The sequence below is a fragment of the Rhincodon typus genome, chromosome 49 (assembly GCF_021869965.1).
Source record: "Rhincodon typus isolate 14 chromosome 49, sRhiTyp1.1, whole genome shotgun sequence".
Taxonomy (NCBI): Eukaryota; Metazoa; Chordata; class Chondrichthyes; order Orectolobiformes; family Rhincodontidae; genus Rhincodon; species Rhincodon typus.
The window spans coordinates 912,065-930,742 of NC_063380.1; positions in this window are offsets into that span (position 1 = coordinate 912,065).

The following is an 18,678-nucleotide window of genomic DNA, read 5'->3' on the forward strand; positions in this document are numbered from 1 at the left end:
GAGAGAGAGATAGATGTGTGACAATGTGTGCCTTTAAGAGGGATTTGTTCTGTTTGGTTTCTCTTCAAGAAGGAGTTCTGAAGTAGGTGCCAGGGTGTCTGCTCCATGAAAAGCAAATTAAGTAATTTTTGTTTAAAGTAAACAAAAGAAGCAGGAATGGGCGGAGTCGGGCTCACACAGACGAAAGGTTTTAGTTTTGCTTTTAATTGTTGAAATTGGGCTTTTTGAGTTGAAGCTGCTAGATACAGCTCCCTGTCCCTCTCTCTCTCTCTGTGTGCTGCTAGATTCATCCTGTTGCTGATCCTTCTCCTGGACTGGAAGCTGTTGAATTGCTGGATTTGCCTTTGCCAGGCTGCGTTCATGGGATGTTGCTGTATTGGATCAGTTGATGAGCAGTCATTAAACAATTAATTATTTAAGTATTTCAATAGAGTTGAACTTGTGTCCATTTTTTTTTTGCATTTTAATTATTGAGTTATAATAAAGTGTGTTTTGCTTAAAGCTCAGTAGTTTGACCATTCAAATCACATCTGGAATGCAGCAGCACTTACTTGCCTGTAAATAAAATTTAGTGCCCAGGCTATCTCCTTGCTGTTTTTTAGGAGGTTTGGTCCATTCCATGACATATGAAAGGGGTGAGTAAACAAGGAGATAATGGATAGCAAGCCAGGACAGAAGAGAAGCTGAATATCTCTTAGTAAAAGCTAATAAGAGGAAAGAAAATGCAATGGGAGAATTGGTGACCTTCCCATCAGCTCTGTTCCACCTTCCGTTATGATCCTGGCTGATCCCTTATTGCAATGTCATACATTTGTTCTTTTCCCATATCCAATGACACTTTTAGCTTCTGGAATTCAATCTGTTCCTTTCTTGAAAAAAAATTCAGCGCCTTCACCTCCACAGCCTTTTGTGGTAGATGTCTCCAGATGGTCACCACTCTCTGAGTAAAGACATTTGTCATCATCTCAGTTGGAAATGGTGTCCCGTGTGTATCCTGAGACTGTGGTCCCTTTATTTGGACTCCCAGACCTGGGGCAACATTATCATTGCATCCTGAACACTGACAGAATTCTGGACACATCAATGAGACACTTCACCTTCATATATCATCCAGTGAGTGCAGACCCACTCAACCCCAACACTTCTCATAGGGCCAACCTGGCACAGCAGGAATTATTCTGGGAAAACCTTACTGCTGTCACTGCAGAGTAGGTATCAGTTTCCGTAGGTACCTGGAACAAGAATGCATGTAATACACCAGCTGTGGTCTAACCAATTGTACAAACTTTCAAGCTGTACTGAAACCCTCGCATAATGAAGGCCAACATGCCATCTGCCTTTCTGACACCTTGCCACGCTTCTACACCATAATTTTCGACTTCAGTGACCACTGGACAAGGACATCCACTTGGTTATAGATTCATACAACATGGAAAAAGACCCTTCAGTCCAACTCATCCATGCCCAAACAAAACTATTCCCCGTTTGCCTACGTTTGGCTCATGTTCTTTCATATTCTTGTACCTGTCCAAAATATCTTTTAAACTTTGTAACTGTTCCTGCATCGACCACTTCCTCCGGCAGTTCAATCAACAAGCAACCTTCTCCGTGTGATTAAAAAAAAATGCCCCACAGGTCCATTTTAAATCTTTCTCCTCTCACCTAAAAATTATGCTTTCTCATTTTGAACTCCCCTACTCGAGGGGAAAGACCTTTGGTATTCATCTCATCTATGCCGCCCGCGATTTTTATAAACCTCTATAAGGTCACTCTTCAACCTCCTACGCTCCAGTGAAAAATGTCCCACCCTATCCATCTGCACCTTATTGATGCCAATATTGCCCCTTTCAATCACCATTTCAATAATACCCTGCCATTCTGTTAATTTTTCCCTACTGACATGGGCAGCTACACATTTGCACCTTCCACATGTTTACCCAATTTTCTGATCTTGTTTATATCATTCCGAAGTCTCGTCTTTCCTCTACATCAGCCACAATGATGCACAGTTTTGGATTGTCATCAAAGCTGCATATTTCACCCTGGATTCACTTATTCAATCTGCTGACAATGTATTGTGAATAACTGGACCCACACCAGGGTCAGTTTGTGATCAGTTTGCTGTACTGGAAACCTGTGGAAACCCTATGGGACATATGAATCCTTGAAAGATACTATGTGAGTGCAAATTGTTGTGGACATTGTAGATTTTCAGTTGTACTTGGGAGACTGAGTACAGGTCTCCTCCAAATATCCGCCAAGACAGCCATGGTCCTATTGCAACTATTAAGAAAAGTTGGCCATAATCTGTAACTCCTAGAAGAAACTCCAAACTTCATCTGCATTTCATACCCATGTGTGATAACCAGAACTTCTGTTTAATAAATTGGCAAAGTACCACCTACAATAATAGAAACATTTTTTTGTTTGCCTACATGCGTCTCCCTCTATGTCTTTCATTCTCTCGCCGATGAAGTTGTGAATTGAACAAGTCGTTTTTTTCATTCTTTTCAGTTTTGTCGGTGTTCTCCCTGTAGTACGAGTAAAGGGTGCTGACAAATTTCAAAATGCGCACACTCTGTCTGTTCCGGTTGTTGCTGCTCACGATCTCCAAATCAGATGCGGCTGAACTGCATAACGATGCCTTGGCTCACATTGTTCCCCGGTAAGCGTAATTGAAACAGATCTTACCTGACCAGCTCTGTAAGCTGATGGCCGCACAAAATGTTAGGTCAAATCTGAGCCTTCTTGCCTGTCGCAGACTGGTAATAAATGGAGAGGACACAGCAGGTATAGGGAGTGCTCTGTAGCTGTGTGAAATAAGTCTCAACCCACGACCCAGGACTTCTGTCACTCCCTGAGGAAGGGGCTCTCACTGGAACTGTTACCAGGTTTCCCTGGTTCACAGCGCTGAGTGAAATCGATAGCGTCCGCTGACCCCGAAATAAAGGAGAGCACGAAATACATCCGAGTGAGGTTTGAAGAAAATGCCCAAATCCTACACACAGGCAACATTTTACTGTTCACTGAATCAACCAGCTCCTCTCTCACCTTTCCTTTGTCTCCATCTGCCTCCTTCGCTTTTATTCACATTTCCTGTCTGCCTGCAAGTTTTTTTTCTGTCTCTTACTTCTGTCCCTTGTATTTTACTTGCCATATATATTGCCCTTATGCACTAAACTCTTTCTGTTTCATAATTCTTCCAGGATTCTCTCTACCATCAGCTCCCGTTCTTTGCTCCTATAGCTCTCATTCTCTCCCTTTCTTTCTCTCTCCCCCTCGCTATCTATTCCTAACAATTGCGAGTGGCGTGGGGCATCCACTAGTGAATCAGTCAAAGTAACTTGAAATGAAGCTGCAGCGAGTTATCAAGAAGGCGAGTGGCATTCTGTGATTCATTGCAGGAGGATTTGCACAAAGATGAGTAACAATGTTCCTCTCTGTCACATTACCCTGGCTTTCTGTTTAACATCTCACTGACGGTTTGTAGTCCTAGAATTTACTACAACCCTGGGAAAGAGCGAAATAAAAATAAATCAACGCTGACCTTCCCATGCAAGAACTTGAATTGTGAATAGCAGAATTTCACGTTTTCTCTAAAATGATAGGCAATGTTCCAAGTGACTCATCTCAAACTGGGCCCACTGACACTGCAAAGTGATTTTTTCACCCAAGGTCTGTCCCTTGACTCACACCCTGACTTTATCCCTTTCAGTTTCCATCTAACGGCCGGGTATCGGATGACCAGAAATGAGGGAAGACAGTTCGCCTTCCCAATGGCTTTAACCCCCGCCGAGTGCGGACAAACCAACAGAGATCCATACTTTAACCCAGACGAATCGGAACGCCCTTTAATTACCGGCAGCGTGAACGACTTCCTAAACATCCAAAACGCAAGTTACATCGCAGTTTATCCGAACAAGGGCCGCTGTTGCTCAGAGCATAAATTGCTGTGCCCCGACCGGAACAACCAGAAAAACGCGGCTCAGCAGTTTCAAGACAACAAGGTGCTGGATGAACACAGCAGGCCAAGCAGCATCACAGGAGGAGAGAGGCTGACGTTTCGGGCAGTTTCAAAGCCGGCTGAACCAACCGGTGGACTGTATCCTTTTCTACACCACCCACACCGCATGCCTGCGGAGCTGTTTTAGTAACAGGGAGAACTACAACATCATCCCTGCCTTGAAAAAGCCCCCGTTTCGGGACATATGGACGGAACCAACCATTCACAAGTATTTTGTCTTCAGCAGAATATACAGGAATGATAACAATTTGACCAAACATCTGAGAATCAGTGAAAAGGCTGAATGAAGTGCGGCGTGCCGGGTTTCATATCAGAAGGTGTGATGGAACAGAAAACGAAATCAGCTGTACAGAATGCACCCAACCTAATTACTGCATCCCATAGCCATAGTCGCTATGGATGCCATTGACACACCAGTGAGACCTGGGAATTTCTGTAAATGAGTGCCATGCCGATTCGATACATCTGTCACATTTTATACCAGTGTAATAATCCAAATTTACCAACATTCAGTGATATCCTTTCTGCTTGTCATTCGACGAATCACACAAGATGTTATCAGAGAGAAACAAGTCAATCATCAACTCAATAAGCACAAAAATTCCTCATAGTCAAAATCAATTCCATTCACAACCTCTTTTTTACCTGTCCATCAACACTTTGCAAATGCAACACAATACTGTTCTCACATTCTCCATTTCATTCCTGTTCTAACCCTGCTGATCACTGCATACAGAGATGTTTGACAGCAATGGGAAGGATATACAGTAACATTCAAACCCAGTGCTGGAGATGTATGTGAAATAACTACACTGAGCCCGGTGTCCATCTCCAATTCACCCTTTATTTACACATGAGCTGTCCTTGACTTCAGCACTGCCTCATTCAAAGGCAGCTACCAGAGTGTCAGCATCTCTGACACTCACCCTTCTTATCTGTCAGCCAGGGCTCCCTGATTTGGGCTGTTAATCTGGCCCAATCAGGAAACTCATATTCTGTGAGATTCAGCTGGCTGACCTGATCACAACATCTGCAGTATGTCCACCGAAAATCAAACACACATTAAAAAGAAACAATTACATACCCGGGGTAAAGGAAGGTATGAGGCCAACCTGGGGAGGGAAAAGGAACTCCATGTTGAGGTTGGCCCAGAGAGTGGAAGAAAATCGAATGGGAAGGAGACCAGTAAAGAATGAGGGAGACAGATTTAATCACCTGAATGAAGCATTCCATTTATGAAATGGTTTAAGAGTTTGTGTGCACACCATGTTCAGTTTCCCCTATCTTGATCTGTGCTCTTCTTTAAATCATTGATATCTGCAATTTCTGTATCATCTCCAAATGTTCTCTCCGTTGTACTCTTGAAATTGGTTGAACAGCAGGAATATCATTTCTTTGCACTGTTTTATTCAGTGAAATGACTTGCATGCATGACTACGCGATTTTTCCTGCTTCTGTTATATACATATAAAATAAAGTTAATCCCACCATCGAGCAGTAATCTGCTTTTAGATGTATGATTTATCTCACTCACCTGCCACTTATTCCTTGTCGAAGAGTTGTGTTTCTGTTTTGTGAAGAAATATGAATGAGTTGGAGCAGTAACGGCAATGCCCATTGTGGTGATTGTCCAACATTGCAGCTAGAAGGTGGGGGTGGGGAGGGGGATGGGGTTCACAAGAACTATTACAGAGGGAAAGGGAGAGACAAATGATGTACGTGGGAGCACCGAGACAGTGAGGAGAATGAAATGCAGCCTTTTAGGTGAATCTGGCTGCATTCTCAAAGGCTCAGGATAAATAGAAGAGGGCAAAAATAATTGACTCATTGAAAGTGAGGTTTTAGGCTGGGCTGACTGTGAAACAGGGAACAGACATTGGGAAGTTACTGGCAGGTGTGTAGGTGAGGCTAGGCTCACTGCAAAACTGCTAAAATCACTCTCTCGTTACTGGGAGGAGTGTACATGAGGCCAGGCACACTTCACAGTCACTGTAATGTTACTGGGAGGTGGGTGGATGAAACCATTTACAGGTAACGTGTAGTTACTGGAAAGTGCATAGATGACACCAGGCAAAATGTGGGACTGTTTACAGTCACCGTATAGTTACTGGGAGCTGTTTAGCTGAGGCCAGACTCACTGCTTACCTTCACTCTGTAGTTACCGGGAGATGTAGGTGAGGACAAGCTCACTGTGAGACTGTTTACAGTCACTGTATAGTTACTGGGAGCTATGTAGATGAGGCCAGACTCACTTTGAGACACTTTACAATTCACCACATCTTTTCCTCAGATCACATTGTACAAAACATCTCATTTACATGACAGAATAAAAATTGTGGTAACTGTTGTCCATTTTAGAAGCCCATACATATATTGTAGAATTATAGAATCATACAACACAGAAAATCCTACGGCCCATCAAGTCTGTGCTGCCAATAATAAGCTGTTACCTTTTTGAGTCCCATTGTTCCATACTAGGCCCACATCTTTGAGAATTATGAAACTTCAAGTGTTCGTTGAAGAGCTTCTCTGAGGTTAGCTGCCTCACCTACCATCCCAGGCAATTCCATTTAGGCCCTTCACTGTCCTCTGGGTGAAAATAAATAACTCAAATCCACTGTGAAGCTCCTGCCCTTCTCTGATAAATGTGGGAGTGCCATATGCCCTTGTTACTGATCCTTTGTCACATGGGAATAGCTGCTGTCTAAATATTTTGCCCATGCCCCTCATAATCGTATAAATGTCAATCAAGTTCGCCCCCCGCCCCCCGCAACCGACAACGTCTTCTTTCTTCCAAAGATGACAACCCGAGGTTATCCAGCCTCTGATCGGAGCTCCAACTCAGGCAACATCCTGGTGAGTCTTGTCTGCACCCGCTGGAATGGGTTGACATCTTTTCTACGGTGTATTGACAAGGATTACACACTATACACCAGCGGAGGCCAAAACAATACTCTGTCCAGCACCAAAATATCCTCCCTGCTCTTTTCATCTATACCACAACTGATAAAACTCAAATGACATGTCCCGTAGACCCTCTGAAGTACCCCATTAACCTGTATCCCCCACCTTTAGGGATCTGTGACTAAGCATCCCAAGATCCCGCTATTACCCTGAAATCCTGGTGGCCTGCCATTCATTGAGTGTTACCCTGTTTTGCTGCTTCTTCCAAAGGGCATCACCTCATATTTTCACCTCATCTGCCACCATTGTGTCCAACTGAGCAATCTGTTTATATCCTCACACAATCTTCCCCTCACTGGCAACCATTATAGAACGTAGAACATAGAACATTACAGCGCGGTACAGGCCCTTCGGCCCTCGATGTTGCACCGACCTGTGAAACCAATCTGAAGCCCATCTAACCTAAACTATTCCATTATCATCCATATGTTTATCCAATGACCATTTAAATGCCCTTAAAGTTGGCGAGTCCACTACTTGTGCAGGCAGGGCATTCCACACCCTTACTACTCTCTGAGTAAAGAACCTACCTCTGACATCTGTCCTTTATCTATCATCCCTCAATTTAAAGCTATGTCCCCTCATGCTAGCCACCACCATCCGAGGAAAAAGGCTTCCACTGTCCACCCTATCTAATCCTCTGATCATCAGAGGATCATCCAGCCAATCTCTGTTGCATCTGCAAATCTACTTAACATCATTTCACCCTCCACCCGGATTCCCATCTACATCATTTATGAATGTCACAAACAATGAAGGGACCCAGCACTGATCATTGTAGGATGACTGGACCTGGACACAAGTCACACAAACAGTTTTCTACCACCACCCTCTGTCTGCTGCCACTAAGCTAATTTTGGACCCAACTTGCTAAAATTACTCATGGATCCCATGAACTTTCCCTTCTTTATCAGTTTCCCATTTGGGACTTTGTCAAATGCCTCACAGAAATCCATATAAGCCACATGATCTGCCCGACCATAATTGACACACTTGGTCACTTGCACGAAAAGCTCCAACTCCATTTACAAGTTCACAGAGGACGGCACCATTGTAGGTCAGATCTCAGACAATGATGAATCAGAATACAGCAAAGAGACTGAGTGCTGAACCGCATGGTGTAAAAACAATAATTTCTCCATCAACATCAGCAAAATGAAGAGCCGGTCATTAACTTCAGGAAGCAGAAAGGAGACCCAACCACCGTCTGCATCAATGTTGCTGAGGTGGAGATAGTTGAGAGTGTCAACTTCCCTGTCATGTGATGATCACTGACAATCTGTCCTGGTACTCCCACACCATCATGATTGATGTGATTATGGTTTGAGAGAGGGAAAGAGAGAGACGGAGGAAGAGTGAGAGAGACACAGGCTCTTGGAATGGCTCTCCACCATTGCTTCATTGCTCAGCCCCTCAGAAAATAAAATAAACATGGGGAGCAGTCAGAAAGCATTTGCCCTGATCTCAGTTGAAATCTGTACCCTGGGATTAAAATAGTGGGGAAATACCGATAAAATAGGGAGATTTTGGAACTCAGTAAGCGAAGGGCACTTATTTGCTGTCTCTTTTTACCCCTGTTCCAAATAAAAAATCTCAGTGTCAATTTGATCATCTCTCCTTCCATGTTCCCAGCTGTATGCCTCTCCCACAGCTTTCTGTAAATCCCCATGTCCCCACTTCCTTCACATCTTTACCCTGCTCACTTGGCAAGATCCGAACAAATTTTAAACGGGAGACAGAAAATGGCCTTTCAATCAAAATGTAGAAGAAAGGAAGAGAGAGAGACATCAATTGATTCTCAAGAAGAAGAATGATGTGGAGGTGCCAGTGTCTGAATTGGGGTGGACAAGGCCAGATGTCAGACGACACCAGGTTATAGTCCAACAGGTTTGTTTGAAATCACAAACTTTCAAAGTGCTGCTCCTTCGTCAGGACACTTCACTTCACCTGGCAAAGGAGCAGCGCTCTGAAAGTTTGTGATTTCGATTCAACCTGCTGGAGTATAACCTGGTGTCGTCTCACTTCTGACCGAGGGGAAGAAAGCTGAGCAGAGATGGACAGGTACAGAGAAAGGGAGAGAGAAAGTGAGCTGACATTGGAATGAAGGGAATTATGCACAGCAGGATTCCACTAGCAGTCCCAGCCAAGCCTGGAGGACATTGAAGATGATGACAGTTTAGGAGGTTCTGCAGATTGTTTTTGAAACACAGCAAGATCCCAGTGTTTCCAGCACTTTCAGAGTCAGTTGTCAGTTCCTAATTGTGGAACTCTCTCTGTCTGTCCCTCAATATATCTATCTCTTCATCTCTCTCTCTCTCTATATATATATATGTATATATATATGACATCCCAACAGCAGCAGGTCATTTTTTACACAGCAAGATCCCAGTGTTTCCAGCACTTTCACAGTCAGTTTCTCATTGTGTGTCTCTCTTTCTCTCTCTCTCGCTCTCGCTGGGTGCTATCCCACAAGCAGCAATGTGAGAATGGCCACCTGTTGATTGAGGCAGGAGTGGGTTTCCCTCATCCTGAACATCAGGGTAGGAGGTAGGGTCAAATCCTGCAGTATCTGCTCCTCCTACAAGCTAACTACACCCAGCACCTTCCCCAGTCCCAAGGCCTGCTTTGAAATGCCACCCACCCCATTCCCCATACACAAGAGGTCCCAGTTCCTCTGAAGATTCCCCTTGGCTTGTCCCACACCCCTCAATCCTGTCTCCAACAGGGGAGGGAACAGAGGCTGGAAGGAAGGTTTGGGACATGGGGGAATGGGGGTGAGAGAGGGGGAACTCACTCCTGTTCCCCATCCAGACCCCTAGCCCCTTCCCACTCCCAATTAAAATGGGGACAAATCCCAGTGGACTTACTTTTGAGAGATTCTGAGATCAAAAGTTGAAAATAGTCGGCTGGATTGAGAGAGACCGACTGGGGAAACCTTGCTGTCCCTCCCATTCACCCTCAGATCGACAATAGACTACATTTGAGTGGCAACTGCACCATCTGTGTTACCCTTGCCGTGCTGTGGACCTTGTTTAAAAACCCAAACCTAACTCCCCACTGATTCACATACAGCCCCCTCACAGACTCCTGACGCAAATCCACAAGTCCACCCTCCCCCAGCCCCGAATGGCTACTGTTGGGGGTTGAAAGAGCAACTACACAGCAAGATCCCACATTCAGTGCCACTACACTCCAATAGGAAAATGTCAATAGTTGTAAACCAGATGGTGGAGAGATTGAGACACTGTCACCACACCCTTGTATATCATTCTCTCTGTCTCTGTTCCTCTCCTTTTCTCCATCTCTATCTATCCTTGTTTTGTACTCACTCTCTCACTTTGTCCTTGTTTCTTTCTTTCTCTCTTTGTCAATGTCTCTGTTTTTTCTCTCTCACTGTCCCTGTCTCCTGTTCATTTTCTCTCTCTCTCTGTCACTGTTTCATACACGCGCTCTGCGTTCCTGTGTATCCTTTTTCCTCTCTCTCCCTTTCTCTCTCTCTCTTTGTCAATGTTTCCAATTTTTTTCTCTCTATCATAAGATCATAAGACACAGGAGCAGAAATTAGGCCATTCAGCCCATCGAGTCTGCTCCACCATTCAACCATGGCTGATATGTTTTTCTACCCCATTCTCCTGCTTTTTCCCCTCAACCTTTGATCCCCCTGACAATCAAGAACCTCTCTATCTCTGTCTTAAATATACTCAATGACCTGGCCTCCACAGCTCTCTGTGGCAATGATTTTCATGGATTCACCACTTTCTGGCTGAAGAGGTTTCTCCTTATCAGGGTTTACAGGGTCTTCCCTTTATTCTAAGGCTGTGTCCTCAGGTCCTAGTGCATCCTTACAATGGAAACATCTTCCCAACGTCCACTTTGTGCAGACCATTCAGTATTCTGTAAGTTTCAATTAGATGCCCCCTCATCCTTCTAAACTCCATCGAGTACAGATCCAGAGTCCTCAAACGTTCCTCAATATGTTAAGCCTTTCAGCCTGGGATCCTTCTCGTGAACCTTCTCTGAACCCACTCCAGGGCTAGTATATCCTTCCTGAGTGCTGAGTCAGAAAATGCTCACAATGCTCTAAATGTGGTCTGACCAGAGCTTTATAAAACATCAGAAGGCTGTAATCTTCACTAATGTGCTGGGGATTGTTTTTAGAGATGGAGGTACAGAGAAAGCGCCAACACTGATCAGCACACCCTCTGAAATCACATTGTACCGAAAAATATTCCTCTGTCCCCATTTTAAAATAGCAAAGAGGCGTGTAGTTGTCTGCGGGATGTTTTATTTGTTTAATAAAACAACAAGAGAAAGCTGGAGAGGATTGTATAGAGCGAGAGAGAGACCCTAACCACCCAGACATTCAGTGAATTGAATTGAAATGGCTAACCTGAGTCTTATTGATGTGATTCTCAAGTTACATCATCCTGCCCCACACATATCACACATTACTCCCACATTATAACAAGTCTTTAGGTAGAGTCACATTTCGGTTTTTATATTTCGTGTTTTGGGGGAGTCCTGTCTGTCAGAGACTCACTGGGGTTTTACGTGTTTGTGTAAAATCCCAAGTACCTGGTTACTTTAACCCCAGGCTTCAAACCTGTTTTAAAATGACAGGGCCACAATCTGAAAGGACTGAGTTATTCAGACACCCCTAAAGAAAACCATGGCTTTCCCAGAGGAAATCAAACCTCAGGGTCATAAACAGAAACAAATCATGTGGGCCCCCATGGGTTGCAGCCTTTCAAACAGGCCACAGGACAATGTCCCCCTTTTGGAGGATGCTCTTGTTCAAAGGTCTCTTTGGATTTTCCAAGTGAACAACAATCCCCTGGGAGAAAAGAAACAAGATTAGTTAAAATACGGAGCAAGAAAATCTTTGGGAGAGATGGCACAGCAACATCCTAGTCTCAGCTGGAGACTGATAATCTCTCAGCAACATATTAGTTTATGGGTTGAGGTTTTCTGCTAGACCCTTGCAAAAACATCATAAAGCAACGAGTTTGCCAATTAAAACACACACTGCCCGCAATGATGGCATTGCAGCAATTGTTACACAGCAAGATCCCACCCCAGCACTACAGCAGCAGCCAGCTCAATAACTTTGCAATGCTGCTTAAGTGTTAATTGTTTGCTGTAACTCCAGGAACTAACACTCTTGCTGTCTCTGTCTCTGTCACTTTCTCTCTCTCCGACCCTCTCTCTCTCTTTCTGTCTCTCTCTGTCTCTCTCTCTCTGCTGTGCATGTTGTCTGAGGAAGGTGTAGAGAAATGAAGATGGACAGAGACAGACAGACAGGTGGAAAATCTAAAATCTCAGGGCCAGTAAACTGAATTTTTGCAGCGAGGCCACTTGTTATAATGTGGGACATGCTGCAGGCGGTTGACGCACAGCAAGATCCCACAATCAGCGGCGTGGCAGCAGCCAGATAGAGTCTCACGGACACCGTTTAAGTGTTTAATTCTAGCTCCCGGATGACAGAGAGGCACAGTCCTGTTGACTCACAAATTCAAAACACGTCACCCACTCCCCCTTTTATCTTTCCTCTTCTTGCTCTCTCTCTCTCTTTCTTCCTCCTGATTGCGCTGTCCGATTTAAGCTCATTTCTGTGATATTCAGCTCATATTTGAAAAGACTAGGATTTACTTTTGATGATTTCTTCAACGGACACAACTCACTTGGGCCCCACGGGATTCAATCTGTTGAACAGACCTCAGGCAAATATCCATCCTCCTCTTGGGTGTTGTCTTTGGGGTCACAAACATTTCAGATCTTCACGTTACAGTCTCCTTGGGGTAAAAAGAGAAGAAGATTAGTTCAAAGGGGATGAATACATTTGGAAGCAAAATTACACAGCAAGAGACCAGGTTAATCTGCACCTCCTCCTCCCAAAGCCCCTCTCCAGAATACTTCAAGCAAACCTCCAAAGTATCCAAAACAAAATTGATGAACTTAGATCTAGACTTACCTACCAGAGGGAACTGAGAGACTGTTGTGTGCTCTGTTTCACGGAGACTTGACTCACCCCTGCCATTCCCGGATGCGCCTTACAAGCTGACGGGTTCTCTATACACCGCATGACGGCATGGTGTCCTCGGGTAAGGCGAAGGGCGGTGGAGAATGCTTCCTGATCAACACCTCCTGGGTGCTCGGATGTAGCGACGCTGGCAAGCCATTGCTCCCCAGACCTAGAATACTCTACTGTAAAATGCCGTCCCTACTACCTACAATGAGAGCTCACCGCCTCCATCCTGCCAGCAGACTACATACCACCCCGTGCGATGTGAAGAATGCCCAAGTCAAGATTTACACAGTCACAAACACTCTAGGGACAAAATTTACCGAGATCCTATTCATTGCTGGCGACTTAAACCAAGCCAACCTCATGCAGGCGATGCCAAAGTACCATCAACACATCTCTTGCCCCACCAGAGGACCGAACATCTTGACAATGGCTGCACAGCCATCAAAGATGCCTACCGCCCCATCCCTTGCCCACACATCGGAAAATCAGATCCCAGTGCTGTGTTCCTCCTCCCAGCTTACAACCAGAGCCAAAATGGGAGGATCCTTCACAAAAAGAAGTACAGTACTGGTCCGAGGCAGTGGAAGACCGTCTCCGGGACTGCTTGGAATTGGTGGACTGGACCGTGTTCAAGTGTTCAGCGGAAAACCTAGATGAGTATGCACCACAGTCGTGGACTTCATTAGCAAATGTGTGGAGGACTGCATACCAAAGGAGTCAATCCAACCGTTTCCCAACCATAAACCTTATATGAACCAGGAAGTCCACTTCCGACTGGAAACCAGATGTGCAGCATTCAAGTTGGGTGACCCGGGCCAATACAGGAAATCTAGATATGACCTCAGCAAAGCTAACAGGGATGACAGGAGGCAGTATCAGATAAAGTTAGAGGCCCAAATGTACCAAAGACTCCCGCCACCTATGGCAAGGCCTGAACGACCTTACAGGATATAAAATGAAGAAGTGTAAGATAGTGGGCACAGACACATCCCTCCATGACACGCTCAATGCCTTCTATGCAAGGTTTGAGCAGAATGCCAGCGGCGTGGTCATGCCTGCCCCGACAGTCCCGGACACACCTGTTCCCTCTGTCACCGCTTCAGACGTCAGATTGGTCTTCCTGGGAGTCAACCCAAAGAAAGCAATCCTGTGTGGACCAACTGATGGAGGTATTCCCCAACATCTTTGTCCTCTCCCTTCTTCAAACTGAAGACCCACTTGCTTCAAGAAGACTATCATCATCCCCGTACCTGCGATGTGCCTTAATGATCACTGCCCAGTGGCTCTGACCTCAATAATCATGAAATTCTTCACATGGCCCACATCAACTCCTGTCTCCCAGCTCACCTCGATCCTCTACAATCTGCCTACCAACATAACAGGTCCACAAAGGATGCCACATCCCTAGCCCTGCACTCATCCCTGGAACATTTGGACATTAAAGACGTCAGACTCTTGCTCGTTGATTACAGGTCCACCTTCAAAATGATTATCCCCACCAGACTGATCTCAAAACTGCGTGATCTTGGCCTCGGCTCCGCTCTCTGCAACTGGATCTTCAGCTCCTGACCCACAGGCCGCAATCAGTGAGGATAGGTAACTGCATCTCCTCCATAATAACACTCAACACTGGAGCCCCCCAAAGATGTGTCCTCAGCCCTCTACTGTGCTCCCTTTATACCTATGACTGCATTGGCAAATTTCAAATGAACGCCATCTACAAGTTCGCTGATGATACCACAGTAGTGGAATGAATATCTAACAACGACAAGTCAAAATACAGAAGGGAGATAGAGGGCTTGGTGACGTGGTGCAATGAAAGCAATCTGTCTCTCAACGTCAGCAAAACTAAAGAGCTATCATTGACTTCAGAAAGAAAGGAGGAGAACACGTCTCCATCTACATCAACAGAACTGAGGTTGAGAAAGTGAAGAGCATCGAGTTTTTCAGAGTGACAATAACCGACAACATCTCCTTGTCTTCTCATATAGATGTGATAGTGAAGAAAGCACAACAACGCTTCTTCTTCCTCAGGTGGCTCAGGAAATTTGGAATGTCCACTAGGTCCCTCACCAACTTCTACAGATAGACCGCTGAAAGCATACTGTCCGGGTGCATAACGGTCTAGTACGGCAACTGCTCTGCTCAGGACTGTACAAAACTACAGAAGGTGGTGTAAGGGATAGTAGGAATCTGAACCCTTCTGGTCGAGGCCCGAAACGTCAGCCTTCCTGCTCCTCTGATGCTGCTTGGCCTGCTGTGTTCATCCAGCTCTACACCTTGTTATCACAGAAGGTGGTGTGCACAGCCCAGACCATCACGGAAGCCAACCTTCCAGCCATTTCTGATGAAGGGTCTAGGCCCGAAACATCAGCTTTCCTGCTCCTGTGATGCTGCTTGGCCTGCTGTGTTCATCCAGCTCGACACCTTGTTATCTCAGATTTTCCAGCATCGGCAGTTCCTACTATCTCTTCCATCCATAGACTCCATTTACACAGGTCGTTGCCACGGAAAGGCTGCCAACATCATCAAAGACACATCATACTATGGTAATTATCTCCTACAAACTCTTCCATCAGGCAGAAGATACAGAAGCCTGAACATACACACGAGCAGGTTCAGGAACAGCTTCTTCCTGGCCATAATCAGATTGTTGAATGGACTCTCTAGCCTCAAAAAATGCTGGTCTTGCTAACGTTGATCACTCCTGGGCACACACCCTGCGCAATGGAACCTGTATGCCTCTGTCCAGTCTTTTTGAACTGTACATCCTTTGCTAACTGGGATCTGCCTGTACCACTCGTAAAAAAAAGTTTTTCACTATATTTTGCTATGCGTGACAATAAATCAATCAATCAATCAAACATGTTGCATAACACAACAACTGAATACAAATGATTCATAGGACAGCAATAAACCAAAAACTTGAAATATTAATAAACATACACACATACACACACACACATACACTATTGTAATGATACAGGCAGATCACAGTGAGTAAAACATGTACAGATCAAAAAGACTTAGAGGCATGCAGGTTACATTATTTGAGGATAGAATCTATTCAACAGTCTGATAACGGGCCAGACAGAAGCTGTTTCTGAACCTGCTTGTGCACGTGTTCAGGCTTCTGCATCGTCTGCCTGACAGAAGAGGTTGTTGGATGTCATTAAATGATTTGAGAATGAATCTGAAAATTTCTTGTCCAGATTTATTCTCATTGAGGGGTTTGCTGTCTCCACCCCTGGAGTGTCAATGCAATTTCTCTCAGTTCCCTCCCCAAGAGCTCTCTGCCCCATTGAGATGTTAATGTCAGGACAGAAACCTTGTTGAATCACCCTAAACATTGACATGCTAATTCTAGGGCAGCAAATTGTTTTCTTTTCAATCTTTTTTAAGCATTGTTACTTGTATCAGTGCAGTTTCAAAATATTAAACATTGATCCCACACTAGCCTCTAAGATTCTCTGACACAAACGCCCCACAACACACTCAGAACTGGCCAGAACTTGGGGAAATGCACTGAAGTTCTCTTTTGGGATTTTCCTGCTGCTAGTGTGATGCTCAGATATGACTGTCTCTCTCTCTCTCTCTCTGGCCATGTCTCTTCCTGTCTTGTCCTTATTGCAGTCATTTCAAGCTTGAATTCTCTTGGTAAGATACCAAATAATTTCTGCAATGCTGCTCAAGTATTAATTATTTGCTGTAACTCCAGAAACTAACATTACTGCTGTTTCACAATCTCAAATACCTCACCCTCTCTCTCCTCCTGTGGAAGAGATATTGTCACTCACTAAATGGAAGAGGTATTGAGAAAACAAATGAAGTTGCAGCTTGCTAAGGCTTTGGATCCTGAAGGACTTCATCCCCTTGTCTTCAAAGAGGTTGTTAATGAGGTAGTAGATGCATTGGTGTTCAGTTTTCAAAATCGATTCAATTCGGGGAAAGTTCCACCAGATTGGAAAGTATCACAAAAAGTCCTCTATTCAAGAATGGAGGGAGTCCCAAAGCAGGAAACTAGTGACTAGTTGAATCATTCATTAAAGTAATTACAACAAAAATGATAATTACATTCAGGGATAATCCAGATAGTTTTGTGAAACAAAGATTCTGTTTCATCGATTTATTAGAATTCTTCAAAGACACAGTAGCTCAGTGGTTAGCACAGTTGTCTCACAGTGCCAGGGATCTTGGTTCAATTCCACCCTTGGGTGACTGTCTGTGTGGGTTTCCTCCCACAGTCCAAAGACATGCAGGCTAGGTGGATTGGCCATGCTAAATTGCCCATAGTGTTCAATGATATGTAGATTAAGGTGGGTTATAGGGGGATGGGTCTGGGTGGGATGCCCTGAGGGTTGGTGTGGTCATGTTGGACTGAAGGGCCTGTTTCCACACTATGATCCTCTATAACATAACATGCAGTGTGGATAAGGGTCTTTGTTGAACTTTAGTTGAGGTCATTTGACAAGATGCCACATTAATGGTGATTACATAAAGTAGGAGGTGTAAGGGTAACATTCTAATGTGTAGAAGATTGGCTGATTGGTAGAAAACAGACCATGCCCAAAGGAGTCTTTTTTCAATGTGACTTGATGCTACAGGCAAGGTCCTGTAGGCATCTGCGCTGCTGTCTCAACCTCTGAAGGAGGCCAAGATGGGATCAATCACTCAGCACGATGGCTGAAGATTATAACAAATACTGTGGGCCTTATGTTTTGCATTGAGATACTGGGACCACCAATTGTCATATCTGATTGTGTAGTTCATCCAATTTTGGCACAGGTTTCTCTCTGATGTTGATGTGGTTCATGGATATAACTGAATTCAGGCCATTTGAGAGCACATATTGATGGAGTAACATTTAGGTGAGACCAGGTAAGGTTGGCAGTTTCCTTCCCTGAAGGGTATTAGTGAACCTGTGTTTTTTTTTAAACATGGTTTCACACTAATCATTAAGTTTCTATTGAAAGCCAAGTTCCACCACCTGCCATGGTGCAATTCAAACCCAGGTGGTCAGAACATTACCCAAAGCTCGGGATTAATATTCCAGTCACAATACCATTAGGTATTGGAATGAAGCTTATTAGAAGGAAATCAGTATTAATAGGGAATATGTGCTGGGAAAATTAATAAGATTAAAGGTCAATGAATCCCCAGAACCCGATTATCTGTGTTCCAGAGTCCTTCCTGAGGTGGCCTTAGAAGTAATGGATGCATCGGTGGTCATTTTTCAAGTTCTATAGGTTCTGGAACAGAAGAGGGTAGCTAATGTAACCCCAGTATTTGAAAAAAAAAAGGAGGTATAGAGAAAACAGGGAATTAGAGACTGGTTCCTCTGACATTGGTAGTTGGGAAAGTACTAGGCTCCATTCTAAAATGTTTCATAGCAGAGCACTTGGGAAACAGTAAAAGGATTGTCACAGAGTCAGCATGGAGTAACAAAAGAGGAATAATGCTTGACAAGTCTTTTGGAAATTTTATTTAGAAGAGATTAGAATGCAAAATTAAATCACATGGGATTGGGGTAATATACTGACATGGATAGAGAATTACTTGGTAGACAGGAAACGGAGAAGGAATAAATGGGCCTTTTTTCTGAGTAGCAGCCAGTGACTTGTGATGTGTTGCAGGGATTAGTGCTAGGACCCCAGCTAATCAC